We start from the raw sequence: 18,512 nt of genomic DNA on the forward strand, positions 1-18,512 counted from the left end.
CCAAATGCACTCTAGCAAACTTCAGACGGGCCTGGACATGTACTGGCTTAAGCAGGGGGACACGTCTCGCACTGCAGGATTTGAGTCCCTGGCGGCGTAGTGTGTTACTGATGGTAGGCTTTGTTACTTTGGTCCCAGCTCTCTGCAGGTCATTCACTAGGTCCCCCCGTGTAGTTCTGGGATTTTTGCTCACCGTTCGTGTGATAATTTTGACCCCACGGGGTGAGATCTTGCGTGGAGCCCCAGATCGAGGGAGATTATCAGTGGTCTTGTATGTCTTCCATTTCCTAATAATTGCTCCCACAGTTGATTTCTTCAAACCAAGCTGCTTACCTATTGCAGATTCAGTCTTCCCAGCCTGGTGCAGGTCTACAATTTTGTTTCTGGTGTCCTTTGACAGCTCTTTGGTCTTGGCCATAGTGGAGTTTGGAGTGTGACTGTTTGAGGTTGTGGACAGGTGTCTTTTATACTGATAACAAGTTCAAACAGGTGCCATTAATACAGGTAACGAGTGGAGGACAGAGGAGCCTCTTAAAGAATAAGTTACAGGTCTGTGAGAGCCAGAAATCTTGCTTGTTTGTAGGTGACCAAATACTTATTTTCCACCATAATTTGCAAATAAATTCATTAAAAATCCTACAATGTGATTTTCTGGATTTTTTTTCCTCAATTTGTCTGTGTCACACTCTGGCTCCGGGACTTGTAGTTGAGCCAGGGTGTATTTGTTTTGTTGGGTTTGGTTTGGTTATGTTGGGTTTGGGTGTGTTTGGTTTTGGTTGTTCTTGTTAGTCATGTGTTTTCCTTATTTGGTCGTGTGACTCCCAATCGGAGGTAACGAGTGTCAGCTGTCGGCTCGTTATCTCTGATTGGGAGCCATATTTAAAGTGTGTGTTTTCACCTTGTGTTTGTGGGTTTTTGTTTCCATTGTTCCTGTGTTCCAGGTTCAGTCTTAGTCACTGTAGGACTTCACTATCGTCATTTGTTTGTTGTTTTCGTGGTTGCTTTTATTTAATAAAGTCATCATGTTCACTCCACGCGCTGCGTATTGGTCCGTTTCCTCAGACGATCTTGACAGAAAAACCCACCATAAAAGGACCAAGCAGCGTGTCAAGCGGCAACAGGACCTACCTACACAGGATTTATGGACGCCTATCAAGGATTCTTGGACATGGGTGGAGATTTTGGATGGAAAGGGTCCTTGGGCACAACCGGGAGAATATCGCCGCCCTCGTGAAGAGCTGGAGGCAGCCAAAGCCGAGAGGAGGTGGTATGAGGAGGCAGCACGGAGGCGAGGCTGGAAGCCCGTGGACGAGAGGCAACCCCAAGAAATTTTTTGGGGGGGGCACATGGCTTGGGCAGCTGGGCAGCAGGAGGCTGCCACAGGGAGACGTGGAGAGAAGGCTATCGGATTACGGGAGCCATTGGCGAGTAGGGGAAGGGAAGTTGTTGCGGCACGGCGTGAGAGACTGATGTGTGTTACCAGTCCAGGCCAGTACCAGGCCTGTTCCTACTCCACGCATCAAGCCCACGGTGTGCGTCGCCAGCCCAGCCCGGCCTGTTCCTGCTCCACGCACAGAACCTACGGGGTGCGTCGCCAGACCAGCCCGGCCTGTTCCTGCTCCACGCACAGAACCTACGGTGTGCGTCGCCAGCCCAGCCCGGCCTGTTCCTGCTCCACGCACAGAACCTACCGTGTGCGTTGCCAGCCCAGCCCGGCCTGTTCCTGCTCCACGCACAGAACCTACGGTGTGCGTCGCCAGCCCAGCCCGGCCTGTTCCTGCTTCACGCACTAACCCTACGGTGTGCGTCGCCAGCCCAGCCCGGCCTGTTCCTGCGCCACGTACGAAGCCTACGGTGTGCGTCGCCAGCCCAGCCCGGCCTGTTGCTGCTCCCCGCACTAGCCCTGAGATGCGTGTCTTCAGCCCGGTACCTCCAGTTCCGGCACCACGCATCAGGCCTACGGTGCGTCCCCAGGGTCCAGCATGCCCTGTTGCTTCTCTCCGCACTAGCCCTGAGATGCGTGTCCTCAGCCCGGTACCTCCAGTTCCGGCACCACGCATCAGGCCTACGGTGCGTCCCCAGGGTCCAGCATGCCCTGTTGCTGCTTCCCGCACTAGCCCTGAGATGCGTGTCCTCAGCCCGGTACCTCCAGTTCCGGCACCACGCACCAGGCCTACGGTGCGCCTCAGACGGCCAGAGTCTGCCGTCTGCCCAACGGGGCCTGAACTGTCCGTCTGCCCAACGCCGTCTGAACTGCCCGTCTGCCCAACGCCGTCTGAACTGCCCGTCTGCCCAACGGCGCCTGAACTGCCCGTCTGCCCAACGGCGCCTGAACTGCCCGTCTGCCCAACGCCGTCTGAACTGCCCGTCTGCCCAACGGCGCCTGAACTGCCCGTCTGCCCAACGCCGTCTGAACTGCCCGTCTGCCCAACGCCGTCTGAACTGTCCGTCTGCCCAACGCCGTCTGAACTGCCCGTCTGTACTGAGCCTGCAAAGCCGCCCGTCTGCCATGAGCCTTCAGAGCCGTCCGCCAGACCGGAGCCGCTAGAGCTCTCCGCCAGACAGGATCAGCCAGAGCCTTCCGCCAGACAGGATCAGTCAGAGCCTTCCGCCAGACAGGATCAGCCAGAGCCTTCCGCCAGACAGGATCAGCCAGAGCCTTCCGCCAGACAGGATCAGCCAGAGCCTTCCGCCAGACAGGAGCAGCCAGAGCCTTCCGTCAGACCGGATCAGCCAGAGCCTTCCGCCAGACAGGAGCAGCCAGAGCCTTCCGCCAGACGGGATCAGCCAGAGCCTTCCGCCAGACAGGATCAGCCAGAGCCTTCCGCCAGACAGGATCAGCCAGAGCCTTCCGCCAGACAGGATCAGCCAGAGCCTTCCGCCAGACAGGATCAGCCAGATCCGTCAGCCAGCCATGAGCAGCCAGATCCGTCAGCCAGCCATGAGCAGCCAGATCCGTCAGCCAGCCAGGAGCAGCCAGATCCGTCAGCCAGCCATGAGCAGCCAGATCCGTCAGCCAGCCATGAGCAGCCAGATCCGTCAGCCAGCCATGAGCAGCCAGATCCGTCAGCCAGCCATGAGCAGCCAGATCCGTCAGCCAGCCATGAGCAGCCAGATCCGTCAGCCAGCCATGAGCAGCCAGATCCGTCAGCCAGCCATGAGCAGCCAGATCCGTCAGCCAGCCATGAGCCGTCCAGCCGGGATCCGCCAGAGCCGTCCAGCCGGGATCCGCCAGAGCCGTCCAGCCGGGATCCGCCAGAGCCGTCCAGCCGGGATCCGCCAGAGCCGTCCAGCCGGGATCCGCCAGAGCCGTCCAGCCGGGATCCGCCAGAGCCGTCCAGCCGGGATCCGCCAGAGCCGTCCAGCCGGGATCCGCCAGCCAGCCGGGATCCGCCAGAGCCGTCCAGCCAGGATCCGCCAGCCAGCCAGGATCCGCCAGCCAGCCAGGATCCGCCAGTCAGTCAGGTGCTGCCCCTTAGTCCGGTGCTGCCCCTTAGTCCGGTGCTGCCTCTTAGTCCGGTGCTGCCCCTTAATCCGGTGGGGTTAATTTGGAGGGTGGTCAGTTGGAGGAGGCTACGAAAGCGGGTAGTGACTATGGTGGGGTGGGGATCACGACCAGAGCCTGAACCACCGCCGAAGAGGTATGCCCACCCAGCCCTCCCTTGGTTAGCCCTAGTTGAGGCGCGGTCGCAGTCCGCGCCTTTAGGGGGGGGTACTGTCACACTCTGGCTCCGGGACTTGTAGTTGAGCCAGGGTGTATTTGTTTTGTTGGGTTTGGTTTGGTTATGTTGGGTTTGGGTGTGTTTGGTTTTGGTTGTTCTTGTTAGTCATGTGTTTTCCTTATTTGGTCGTGTGACTCCCAATCGGAGGTAACGAGTGTCAGCTGTCGGCTCGTTATCTCTGATTGGGAGCCATATTTAAAGTGTGTGTTTTCACCTTGTGTTTGTGGGTTTTTGTTTCCATTGTTTCCAGTGTTTCCGTGTCAGTCGTTGTTTGTTTGGACTTCACGTTTCGTCTTTTGTTTTGTATTTACGTGCTTCTTTATTAAAATCATGTTCACTCGCAACGCTGCGCTTTGGTCCGCTTCCTCATTAGTAGACGATCGTGACAGTCTGTCATAGTTGACATGTACCTATGATGAAAATTACAGGCCTCTCTCATCTTTTTAAGTGGGAGAACTTGCACAATTGGTGGCTGACTAAATACTTTTTTTCCCCACTGTATATTACACCATTGGTCATCAAATCAAAATTAATTTTTTAAAGCCATTTTTACATCATCAGTTGTCACAGAGTACCAAACTATAATACTATCATCCCAATAAAATAAGTGCATCATCTGCATAGTAGCCTTTAATTCAGAACCTCCCAACACCATGTTAGTGTGTGTTTTTATGTTTCTGTCTGTTTGGATGTAGACGTTCAGGATGAGAAGGATTCTCTCTGGTGCCATGTTTGGCTATGGAGCTAAGCAAGGGCGCAATGTTGGTTTTAGAAGTGGGGGGGACATTATTATTATTATTATTGTTTGGATAGGGTAGGCTCTTTGGATAGGGGGGAGGGGGGGGATGCAATTTCAGAATGTGGGGGGGATACGTCCTCCACGTCCCCAGTGAAGGTTGCGCCCCTGGAGATAAGGCCACCCTATTTTCAATCTTCCTTTTTGACTCAAGTTTGTTCTTTCTTAATTTTCATATCAATTCATATTAAAATGAATAGTAATAACATAGCAATTTAATAATATATTCACTAATATTATTAATATAATCATATTTTATTTTCAAACAGAACATTTAGGCCCAGGAGGGGATATTGGTGGTCCAGACTTTGGAGATGGCTGCAGTGACAGTATCTAGTAAAGGAAACCCACTGGACAGTGAGCATGTACAGTGAGGGAAAAATGTATTTGTTTCCGTGCTGATTTTGTACATTTGCCCACTGACAAAGAAATGATCAGTCTATAATTTTAATAGTATGTTTATTTGAACAGTGAGAGACAGAATAACAATAAAAAATCACAAAAATACACGTCAAAATTGTTATCAATTTATTTGCATTTTAATTGGGGAAATAAGTATTTGACCCCCTCTTAATCATAAAGATTTCTGGCTCCCAGGTGTCTTTTATACAGGTGACGAGCTGAGATTAGGAGCACACTCTTAAAGGGAGTGCTCCTAATCTCATTTTACCTGTATAAAAGACACCTGTCCACAGAAGCAATCAATCAATCAGATTCCAACCTCTCCACCATGGCCAAGACCAAAGAGCTCTCCAAGGATGTCAGGGACAAGATTGTAGACCTACACAAGGCTGGAATGGGCTACAAGACCATCGACAAGCACCTTGGTGAGAAGGTGACAACAGTTGGTGCGATTATTCGCAAATAGAAGAAACACAAAATAACTGTCAATCTCCCTCGGCCTCCCTGCAAGATCTCACCTCGTGGAGTTGCAATGATAATGAGAACGGTGAGGAATCAGCCCAGAACTACACGGGAGGATCTGGTCAAAGATCTCAAGGCAGCTGGGATCATAGTCACCAAGAACACAATTGGTAACACACTACGCCGTGAAGGACTGAAATCCTGCAGCGCCCGCAAGGTCCCCCTGCTCAAGAAAGCACATATACAGGGCCATCTGAAGTTTGCTAATAAACATCTGAATGATTCAGAGGAGAACTGGGTGAAAGTGTTGTGGTCAGATGAGACCAAAATCGAGCTCTTTGGCATCAACTCAACTCGCCGTGTTTGGAGGAGGAGGAATACTGCCTATGACCCCAAGATCACCATCCCCACCGTCAAACATGGAGGTGGAAACATTATGCTTTGGGGGTGTTTTTCTGCTAAGGGGACAGGACAACTTCACCGCATCAAAGGGACAATGGACGGGGCCATGTACCATCAAATCTTGGGTGAGAACCTCCTTCCCTCAGCCAGGGCATTGAAAATGGGTCGTGGATGGGTATTCCAGCATGACAATGACCCAAAACACACGGCCAAGGCAACAAAGGAGTGGCACAAGAAGAAGCACATTAAGGTCCTGGAGTGGCCTAGCCAGTCTCCAGACCTTAATCCCATAGAAAATCTGTGGAGGGAGCTCAAGATTCGAGTTGCCAAACGTCAGCCTCGAAACCTTAATGACTTGGAGAAGATCTGCAAAAAGGAGTGGAACAAAATCCCTCCTGAGATGTGTGCAAACCTGGTGGCCAACTACAAGAAACGTCTGACCTCTGTGATTGCCAACAAGGGTTTTGCCACCAAGTACTAAGTCATGTTTTGCAGAGGGGTCCAATACTTATTTCCCTCATTAAAATGCAAATTATTTTATAACATTTTTGACATGCGTTTTTCTGGATTTTTTTGTTGTTATTCTGTCTCTCACTGTTCAAATAAACCTACCATTAAAATTATAGACTGATCATGTCTTTGTCAGTGGGCAAACGTACAAAATCAGCAGGGGATCTGATTAATTATTAATAACTAATTATTACAGCCTGAAACTATGTGAAATGTGTTAGAATGTGTGAGTGTAGGACCAGTAAAGACTATGACATTGAGCTACTATTTAGCAATTTGAGTAAGAGTTAGACCAGACAACAAAGGAGAACTGTCTAAACCAAGATAAAGGGGCCTCCCAATTTAGGGAGGAGAGAAATTGTTAGGCTTTTTGAGGAGTGTGCAGGATATTGTGAGGATGCGATAACTGAAGTTTGCCACCTGGCCGAGCAAGGAGTAGGAAAAGATAACAGTGTGTGACCTAATGGTCAGGAGAGCAGAGGAAAACATGAGCTTAACCGAAGTGTGTGTGTGTATAGTGGAAAAATAAAAGATGGACTCTGAAATTTTGATGGCAGAATTCTCAATGAATAAATCTTGACTATGCAGACCGGGACTCTGTCCGTTACTTAAATCCCAAAAGACTTACAACCTTTTGGGAGACGCACAGAGACACTGAAATAGTTTGTTTTATAATTCACGTAACAGGATCAAATACTTTTTTTCCCTCACTGTATGTATATCACATGCCCTGTATCACATTATAACACTCCATAACTCTCACTATGACACTGAACGGAGTGGATGTATGTATGCATTATAACGGTTTAGTATATGACACACTATGACACTGCTGGCTGCGATAAACATTAACCTTGTTTGTTTCATTCTTAGGATGAGGATGTTCTTATGAATTGGTGGAAAACAGTAGAGGGTATTTGACATAGTGCATTGCTTTATGTCAGAGGTTGGAATAATACATTTGACATTTCAGTCATTTTAGCAGACGCTCTTATCCAGAGCGACTTACAGTTAGTGAGTGCATACATTTTTTTCATTTTTTATTATTAATTTTAATTTTTTCATACTGGCCCCCCGTGGGAATCGAACCCACAACCCTGGCGTTGCAAGTGCCATGCGCCATGCTCTACCAACTGAGCTACAAATTATGCCCTTTTAGTGTAAGAACTGTCTGAAAAGACTACCTGACATTTCAGGCTGTTTTGGTGGGATGGAGTTTTGGCCTTCCATGTTGACATCACTATGCGGAAATTAGTTAACCGACCAATAAGAAAGAGAGTTCCAAACCTCTCTGCCACTAACAGCAAATGTTCCGTTTCCCCCTCTCTACTCTACCACTCCTAGAACATCTTAGCAAAATTCTTGCTTGAGAAATTGCTCTTTGCTAAGAAGCTATTTTTGTTTCTTTTTGACCATTTAAATTGAAAACAATCACAGTAAGGTACTTAATTGTTACCCAGAAATGATTTGATATTGAGATAAAAATGGCTGCATTGGATCTTTAAAGCTCATTTCCTGCAATTCTACACAGGTGTGGGTGTTCATGTGATATCTTATTTTATTTATTTGACCTTTATTTAAAGAGGGAGTCTGTCACACCCTGGCTCTGGGACTCATTATGTTGAGCCAGGGTGTGTTCATTCTATGTGTTTATTTCTATGTTGGTAGTTCTGTTGTGTCTATTTCTAGGTTGGTCTGAGTGACTCCCAATCAGAGGCAACAAGTGTCAGCTGTTTGCTGGTTGTCTCTTTGGGTTTGTGGGTTTTTGTTCCGTGTTCGGTCATTGTCACCGTGGACTTCACGAGTCGTGTTTTGTTTTGTATAGAAACTTTAACTAATTAAAGTCATGTTTGTTTCTCACGCTGCGCTTTGGTCCTCTCCCTCCTGTAACGAGCGTGACAGAGTCACCATTGAGACTAGGGTCTCTTTCGCAAGGAAGCACTGCACATACAATTCGTAGACAAAATCAAATAAAAATACATAGCACAAAAACTACCAAATATACAGCACAACAAACAATCAAGAAAAGCAGCCATATCACTCAGCAAATAGTTCCCCAATCAATATTTTAAGTTGCCCAATCATATCTAAGTGACTCAACAAAATTTACATTTACATTTTAGTCATTTAGCAGACGCTCTTATCCAGAGCGACTTACAGGAGCAATTAGGGTTAAGTGCCTTGCTCAAGGGCACATTTACGTCATTTAGCAGACGCTCTTATCCAGAGCGACTCACCAATTGGTGCGTTCACCCTATAGCCTATATGGGGTAGAATGATTACTTTATCCTATCCCAGGTATTCCTTAAAGAGGTGGGGTTTCAAATGTCTCCGGAAGGTGGTGAGCGACTCCGCTGTGTGTGTGGGGGGGGGTAGAAGGATTGCTTTATCCTATCCCAGGTATTCCTTAAAGAGGTGGGGTTTCAAATGTCTCCGGAAGGTGGTGAGTGACTCCGCTGTCCTGGCGTCGTGAGGGAGCTTGTTCCACCATTGGGGTGCCAGAGCAGCGAACAGTTTTGACTGGGCTGAGCGGGAACTATGCTTCCGCAGAGGAAGGGGAGCCAGCAGGCCAGAGGTGGATGAACGCAATGCCCTCGTTTGGGTGTAGGGACTGATCAGAGCCCGAAGGTACAGAGGTGCCGTTCCCCTCGCTGCTCCAAAGGCAAGCACCATGGTCTTGTAACGGATGCGAGCTTCAACTGGAAGCCAGTGGAGTGTGCGGAGGAGGGGGGTGACGTGAGAGAACTTGGGAAGGTTGAACACCAGACGGGCTGCGGCATTCTGGATGAGTTGTAGGGGTTTAATGGCACATGCAGGGAGGCCAGCCAACAGCGAGTTGCAGTAATCCAGACGGGAGATGACAAGTGCCTGGATTAGGACCTGTGCCGCTTCCTGTGTAAGGCAGGGTCGTACTCTCCGAATATTGTAGAGCATGAACCTGCAGGAGCGGGTCACCGCCTTGATGTTAGCGGAGAACGACAGGGTGTTGTCCAGGGTCACGCCAAGGCTCTTCGCACTCTGGGAGGAGGACACAACGGAGTTGTCCACCGTGATGGCGAGATCATGGAACGGGCAGTCCTTCCCCGGGAGGAAGAGCAGCTCCGTCTTGCCAGGGTTCAGCTTGAGGTGGTGATCCGTCATCCATACTGATATGTCTGCCAGACATGCAGAGATGCGATTCGCCACCTGGTTATCAGAAGGGGGAAAGGAGAAGATTAGTTGTGTATCGTCAGCGTAGCAATGATAGGAGAGGCCGTGTGAGGATATGACAGAGCCAAGTGACTTGGTGTATAGGGAGAAAAGGAGAGGGCCTAGAACTGAGCCCTGGGGGACACCAGTGGTGAGAGCACGTGGTGCGGAGACAGCTTCTCGCCACGCCACTTGGTAGGAGCGACCGGTCAGGTAGGACGCAATCCAGGAGTGAGCCGCGCCGGAGATGCCCAGCTCGGAGAGGGTGGAGAGGAGGATCTGATGGTTCACAGTATCAAAGGCAGCAGACAGGTCTAGAAGGACAAGAGCAGAGGAGAGAGAGTTAGCTTTAGCAGTGCGGAGAGTCTCCGTGACACAGAGAAGAGCAGTCTCAGTTGAATGACCAGTCCTGAAACCTGATTGGTTTGGATCAAGAAGGTCATTCTGAGAGAGATAGCAAGAGAGTTGGCTAAAGACGGCACGCTCAATAGTTTTGGAAAGAAAAGAAAGAAGGGCTACTGGTCTGTAGTTGTTGACATCAGTGGGGTCGAGTGTTGGTTTTTTGAGAAGGGGAGCAACTCTCGCTCTCTTGAAGACGGAAGGGACATGGCCAGCGGTCAAGGATGAGTTGATCAGCGAGGTGAGGTAGGGGAGAAGGTCACCGGAGATGGTCTGGAGAAGGGAGGAGGGGATGGGGTCAAGCGGGCAGGTTGTTGGGCGGCCTGCAGTCACAAGTCGCAGGATTTTATCTGGAGAGAGAGGGGAGAAAGAAGTCAAAGCATAGGGTAGGGCAGTGTGAGCAGGACCAGCAGTGTCATTAGACTTAACAAACGAGGATCGGATGTCGTCAACCTTCTTTTCAAAGTGGTTGACGAAGTCATCCACAGAGAGAGAGGGGGGGGGGGGGGGGGGGGGGGGGATTCAGGAGGGAGGAAAATGTGGCAAAGAGCTTCCTAGGGTTAGAGGCAGATGCTTGGAATTTAGAGTGGTAGAAGGTGGCCTTAGCAGCAGAAACAGATGAAGAAAATGTAGAGAGGAGGGAGTGTAAAGATGCCAGGTCGGCAGGGAGTTTAGTTTTCTTCCATTTCCGCTCCGCTGCCCGGAGCTCTGTTCTGTGAGCTCGCAATGAGTCATCAAGCCACGGAGCTGGAGGGGAGGACCGAGCCGGCCGGGAGGATAGGGGACACAGAGAGTCAAAGGATGCAGAAAGGGAGGAGAGGAGGGTTGAGGAGGCAGAATCAGGAGATTGGAGGGAGAAGGATTGAGCAGAGGGAAGAGATGATAGGATGGAAGAGGAGAGAGTAGTGGGAGAGAGAGAGCGAAGGTTGCGGCGGCGCATTACCATCTGTGTAGGGGCAGAGTGAGTAGTGTGGGAGGAGAGCGAGAGAGAAAAGGAAACAAAGTAGTGGTCGGAGACATGGAGGGGAGTTGCAGTGAGATTAGTAGAGGAGCAGCATCTAGTGAAGATGAGGTCAAGCGTGTTGCCTGCCTTGTGAGTAGGGGGGGACGGTGAGAGGGTGAGGTCAAAAGAGGAGAGGAGTGGAAAGAAGGAGGCAGAGAGAAATGAGTCAAATGTGGACATAGGGAGGTTGAAATCCCCCAAAACTGTGAGGGGTGAGCCATCCTCAGGAAAGGAACTTATCAAGGCGTCAAGCTCATTGATGAACTCTCCAAGGGAACCTGGAGGGCGATAGATGACAAGGATATTAAGCTTAAATGGGCTAGTGACTGTGACAGCATGAAATTCAAATGAGGAGATAGACAGGTGGGTTAGGGGAAAAATTGAGAATGTCCACTTGGGAGAGATGAGGATTCCTGTGCCACCACCCCTCTGACCAGATGCTCTCGGGGTATGCAAGAACAAATGGTCAGACGAGGAGAGAGCAGTAGGAGTAGCAGTGTTTTCAGTGGTGATCCATGTTTCCGTCAGCGCCAGGAAGTCGAGGGACTGGAGGTTGGCATAGGCTGGGATGAAGTCAGCTTTGTTGGCAGCAGAACGGCAGTTCCAGAGGCTGCCTGCGACCTGGAACTCCAGGTGTGGGGTGCGTGCAGGGACCGCCAGGTTAGAGAGGCAGCAGCCACGCGGTGTGGTGCGTTTGTGTAGCCTGTGCAGAGAGGAGAGAACAGGGATAGGCAGAGGCATAGTTGACAGAGGAGATCGGAATGAAATGAGCTAAGCATCTGAGAGAGGAGAGAGCAGGGCCTCCCTCACCAAAACTTCTACCTCAGAAACTAAAATTGTTTCACTGAACCACCCGAACAAAAACTCTCCCAACTTCCACCTTTAGAAATCAGAATTGTTGTGAACCACAGCGGTTCAATGTTTAAAGCAATATACTCAACCCACTTTATTCAGCTAGCTAACTATAACACCATAGCTAACTAGCATGCTAGCATCCAATAACAATAACACGCAGTTTAGCACCAACACTTGGTCACAACAAACCACCAATAGTGTGTTAACTAGCTAACTAGCATGCTAGCATCCAGTAACACACAGTTTAGCACCAACACTTGGTCACAACAAACCACCAATAGTGTGATAACACACTAAACAGATCATTCGTGTCTGTGTCAAGTTCCTTTCATGACGCAGCAATGATTAAACGTTGGCTAGCTAGGACAAGTATATTGTATTTAGCTACTACAGTACAGTTAGCTGGTCGTGTTGGGTAGCTAGCAGTGGCCACTGTGTTGACTTTGTTTGAAGAACGGCTAGCTAGCAAGCTTCGTGCTACACCCAGCACTTAATGGCTACTGTGTTGACTCTGACTCTGTTCGAAAAAACGGCTAGTTAGCTCGCTTCGTGCTACAGCCGGCACGGCCGAAGACACTGCCAAGACACAGTAACTACCCACAACAGCCCACGATGCCTAGCTATGACGCCATAGCTAACTAGCATCCATTAACACACAGTATAGCACCAATACTTGGTTACAACAAACTGCCAAGAGTGTGTTAGCACACAAAACAGATAATTCATGTCCGTGTCTAGTTCCTTTCATAACGCATAACGCAGCAAAAATTAAACGTTGGCTAGCAGCACATTAACATTGGAAACAGCTCTCCACCGCTAAACGTTACCAGTAGCTACCCGCTAGCTAGCTAGCCTCGTGCTGCGATACTAACCTACAATTACCTACGGAAACCTACAATAACAACAATACTAACCTACAATAACTACAATACCTAAGTACAACTAACTACCTACCTACGATCTAATACATGGTTAAGCTTTACTCAACACCATATGAGAAGCTTACCTCCTGCTTACCTCCTGCTAGCTAACGTTACCAGTAGCTACCCGCTAGCTAGCTAGCCTCGTGCTCAATGGGCTAAATAAAATTAGCAAAAAAATGTTTGCTGACATGGGCTAGTTGATCTGCACATTTCTGACAAGTTATAACTAGATCTCTGTAAGGTCTGCAATGACTGACATGGTAAGAGGAAAACTGCTGATGCTTTACCCCATTTCGAAATTGCACCTTGTGCATTCTAAGAATCGTCTAGAATGTCATTGTATGCTGTAGCGTTAAGATTTCCCTTCACTGAAACTAAGGGGCCTAGCCTGAACCATGAAAAACAGCCCCAAACCATTATTCCTCCTCCACCAAACTTTACAGTTGGCACTATTTATTTGGGCAGGTAGCGCTCTCCTGGCATCCGCCAAACCCAGATTCGTCCGTCAGCCTGCCAGATGGTGAAGCTTGATTCATCACTACAGAGAACTGCTCCAGAGTCCAATGGTGGCGATCTTTACACCACTCCAGCCGACGCTTAACATTGCGCATGGTGATCTTAGGCTTGTGTGTGGCTGTTCGGCCATGGAAACCCATTTCATAAAGCTCCTGACAAACAGTTATTGCGCTGACTTTGCTTCCAGAGGTAGGAACGCGGTAGTGAGTGTTTCAACCGAGGATAGTCAATTTTTACACGCTTCAGGACTCACAGGTCCCGTTCTGTGAGCTTGTGTGGCCTACCACTTCATGGCTGAGCCGTTGTTGCTCCTAGACGTTTCCACTTCACAATAACAGCACTTACAGTTAACCGGGGCAGATCTAGCAGGGCAGAAATTTGACAAACTGACTTGTTGGAAAGGTGGCATCCTATGATGGTGCCACGCTGGAAGTCACTGAGCGCTTCAGTCAGGCCATTCTACTGCCAATGTTTGTCTATAGAGATTGCATGGCTGTGTGCTCGATTTTATACACCTGTCTTCAATGGGTGTGGCTGAAATAGCCAAATCCACTAATTTGAAGGGGTGTCCACATACTTTGTATATATAGTGTAAATTAGTGTTTTATTTTTCATATATATATTTTTGCTCAAATATTCAAATTTTACTTCCACTTTGACATGTAAAGATCGTTGACAAAAAAATGACAACTAAATCCATTTTATTCCCACCTTGTAACACAACAAAATGTGGAAAAAGTCAAGGGGTGTTAATACTATCTTAAGGCACTTTATAATGCAGAATAACATACTGTATGATCAGGGCTTACTTCTATACGATATATCAAAGCACTCTTGTTTGAAGGAGGATAAATATCCTTAATCAACCACCTCTCCGTTTCTCTACCTCCCTTTCTCTGATTGTGTTTTGCTTTTTTTGTATTGATGTGTATAGTGATGTTTATAGTGTGCCTTGATGTATTCATGTGTGTACCGGTCTCATCTGTGAAATAGATGACTTTCAGCATGACTCCTAGTTGAAATAAAGGTTAAATAACTAAATAAATCCTTCACCATCCCCTTCTGTTCCACCCTCGTCTTCTGTTTCAGCCAAAAACATGCCTTGAATGTGTGGTCAAACCTTGCCTCTATTGTCATTTTATTTTTCTGTTGATAATACAGTGCCTTATTTAATGTAACACTGATGATGTCTCTAGTCTTCCTATTTCTGTATTTAACAATTTTTTTTGAACTGGATGGTACTGTACGATATACGGGTTTTAAAACATCCAGCAATTGGCACAGCCACAATTTGTCACCCTTTTCCAGAAGTGAGCATTTGCACACTCTCAGTCATGGATTTAAAAGCACATGATTGGTGTAAGCATTGGCTTGAGTGAGTTTCCACCACTGTTAAATCCATGGAGAATCAGGACGCAGCCATGAAATGGCTAACCTATATACTAGCCTACAGTAAGGAGGATGTGTCTCACTGTCACAGGAACGGCTCCTATACAGGTATTGAGAACATCAGAATTGATTGACGATTATGACATCCACATAGATTTACATTCTGGAATATACACTGAATATACAAAACATTAACATTAAGTCTATGTCGTGCTCTTTCCATGACATAGACTGACCAGGTGAATCCAGGTGTGGCTATGATCCCTTATTGATATCACTTGTTAAATCCACTTCAATCAGTGTAGATGAAGGTTAAAGAAGGATGTTTAAGCTTTGAGACAATTGAGACATGGATTGTGTATGGGTGCCATTCAGAGGGTGAATGGGCAAGACAAAGATTTGTGTTTTTGAACGGGTATGGTAGTAGGTGCCAGGCACACCGGTTTGTGTCAAGAAGTGCAACCCTGCTGGGTTTTTCATGCTCAACAGTTTCCTATGTGTATCAAGAACCTTGAAGAGTCCATGCCCTGATGAATTGAGGCTGTTTTGAGGGCAAAAGGGAAGGTGCAACTCAATATTAGGAATGTGTTCCTAATGTTTGGTATACTCTGTGTGTATTATATTTTGTTTTACAAAAAAAAATAAACACATTAACAACCAGTTTACATTAGTGCAGGGCTCTCCAACCATGTTCCTGGAGAGCTACCATCCTGTAGGTTTTCACTCCAATCCTAATCTAGCGAGATCAGATTCTAATAATACGCTAGTTGATAAGCTGAATCAGAAGGATAGCTCTCCAGGAACAGGGTTAGAGAGCCCTGCACTAGAGGATAAACTTGTACAGAATGTGTCCTAATCTGTCCTAATCTGTCCTATATAGTCCCCCCAGACTATTACGGCACACACACACAATTAGTTATAACTTTGCTTTACTGCACCGAATCTGAATAAAGAAAAGTTTTAACAACCCTTCATTCCTGCTTTGCAGGGCACACCTTAACATTGTCATCATGGGTCTTGAGTCAGTGCCAATGAGCAGATCATACTCAGGACGGAAGGTGTCGGGTAAACCTGATTTACAGGTGGATCAGCTTGTCAGAAATTGGTTTAATTACCAGTAACACTTCTGGGTTGACGAAGTCATGAGAGTTGGAAATCATATGACCTTTCTATTGTGGTGATTGTTTACCACGTGATCCTGGTGCCATGAGATACAACACAGCACTGAACCGACTGTACCAAGGAAATGTGGAATCGTAAATCACCTGTAAATTAAAATATAACCTGACATTCTCAGCCAAAGAGAGAAAAAGAGAGAAGACAGTGGTTCAATGAGTTACTACTTGTTTGCAGTAGTGTAAACTCTTTTTTTTCTCAAATGAGAGATGAAACAAAGGTAATGTAAATGTCAAAAATGGAAATAAAGGAATAATTAATTGCTGTAACTTGTAAATGAAGATACAGAATGGACATTCTAGACTGAACAAAAACATAAAGTGTTGGTCCCATGTTTGATTTGGCGCATTTTTGGAATGCTCTGGATCGACGTGTAAGACAGCATGTTCCAGTTCTCACCAATGTCCAGCAACTTCACACTGCCATTGAAGAGGAGTGGGACAGCATTCCACAGGCCTCCATCAACAGAAGGAGATGTTTCGCGCCGCATGAGGCAAATACTGGTCACACCAGATACTGACTGGTTTTCTGCTCCTATTTTTTTTTAAGGTATCTGTGACCAACAGATGCATATCTGTTTTCCCAGTATTGTGAAATCCATAGATTAGGGCCTAATGAAATTATTTCAATTGACTTCATATTAACTGTAACTCTGTAAAATCTTTGAAATTGTTGCATGTTGCGTTTATATTTTTGTTCATTATATATCTTACACCTTTGTGAAGCAAATATGTAATATACAGTTGAAGTCGGAAGTTGACATACACTTAGATTGGTGTCATTAAAACTTGTTTTTCAACCACTCCACAAATTTCTTATTAACAAACTATAGTTTTGGCAAGTCAGTTAGGACATGTACTTTGTGCATGACACAAGTAATTTTTCCAACAATTGTTTACAGACAGATTATTTCACTTATAATTCACTGTATCACTATTCCAGTGGGTCAGAAGTTTACATACACTAAGTTGACTGTGCCTTTAAACAGCTTGGAAAATTCCAGAAAATGATGTCATGGCTTTAGAAGCTTCCGATAGGCTAATTGACATCATTTGAGTCAATTGGAGGTGTACCTGTGGATGTATTTCAAGGCCTACCTTCAAACTCAGTGCCTCTTTGCTTGACATCATAGGAAAATCAAAATAAATCGTAGACCTCCAAAAATAATTGTAGACCTCCACAAGTCTGGTTCATCCTTGGGAGCAATTTCCAAATGCCTGAAGGTACCACGTTAATCTCTACAAACAATAGTACGCAAGTATAAACACCATGGGACCACGCAGCCATCATACCACTCAGGAAGGAGATGCGTTCTATCTCCTAGAGATTAACGTACTTTGGTGCGAAAAGTGCAAATCAATCCCAGAAAAACAGCAAAGGACCATGTGAAGATGCTGGAGGAAACAGGTACAAAAGTATCTATATCCACAGTAAAACAAGTCCTATATCGACATAACCTGAAAGGCCGCTCAGCAAGGAAGAAGCCACTGCTCCAAAACCGCCATAAAAAAGCCAGACTACAGTTTGCAACTGCACATGGGGACAAAGATCGTACTTTTTGGAGAAATGTCCTCTGGTCTGATGAAACAAAAATAGAACTGTTTGGCAATAATGACCATCGTTATGTTTGGAGGAAAAAGGGGGACCATATGCAAGCCGAAGAACACTATCCCAACCGTGAAGCATGGGGGTTGCAGCACTGTGATAGATTACATCCAATTTGCTGAGTAGAGTGTTGGAGGCTATTTTGTAAATGACATTGCCAAAGTCAAGGATCGGTAGGATAGTCAGTTTTATGAGTTCATGTTTGGCAGCATGAGTGAAGGAGGCTTTGTTACGAAATAGGAAGCCGATTCTAGATTTCACTTTGGTTTGGAGATGCTTAATGTGAGTCTGGAAGGAGAGTTTACAGTCTAACCAGACACCTAGGTATTTGTAGTTGTCCACATACTCTAGGTCAGACCCGTCGAGAGTAGTGATTCTAGTCTGGTGGGCAGGTGCCAGCAGCATTTGATTGAAGAGCATGCATTTAGTTTTACTAGTGTTTAAGAGCAGTTGGAGGCTACGGAAGGAGTGTTGTATGGCATTGAAGCTCGTTTGGAGGTTTGTTAACACAGTGTCCAATGAAGGGCCAGATGTATACAAAATGGTGTCGTCTGCGTAGAGGTGGATCTGAGAGTCACCAGCAGCAAGAGCGACATCATTGATATACACAGAGAAAAGAGTCGGCCCAAGAATTGAACCCTGTGGCACCCCCATAGAGACTGCCATAGGTCCAGACAACAGGCCGTCCGATTTGACACATTGAACTCTATCTGAGAAGTAGTTGGTGAACCAGGCGAGGCAGTCATTTGAGAAACCAAGGCTATTTAGTCTGCCAATAAGAATGCGGTGGTTGACAGAGTCGAAAGCCTTGGCCAGGTCGATGAAGACGGCTGCACAGTGCTGTCTATTATCGATCGCGGTTATAATATCGTTTAGGACCTTGAGCGTGGCTGAGGTGCACCCATGACCAGCTCGGAAACCGGATTTCATAGCGGAGAAGGTACGGTGTGATTCGAAATGGTCGGTGATCTGTTTGTTAACTTGGCTTTCAAAAACTTTCGAAAGGAAGGGCAGGATGGATATAAGTCTGTAATAGTTTGGATCTAGAGTGTCACCCCCTTTGAAGAGGGGGATGACCACGGCAGCTTTCCAATCTCTGGGGATCTGCTAGAACATCAGGGTTGGCGGAGTGTGCTAACGCAGTGAATAACTCAAACTTAGGA

The sequence above is a fragment of the Coregonus lavaretus genome, assembly GCF_964263955.1.
Source record: "Coregonus lavaretus genome assembly, chromosome: 39".
NCBI classification, from domain to species: Eukaryota; Metazoa; Chordata; class Actinopteri; order Salmoniformes; family Salmonidae; genus Coregonus; species Coregonus lavaretus.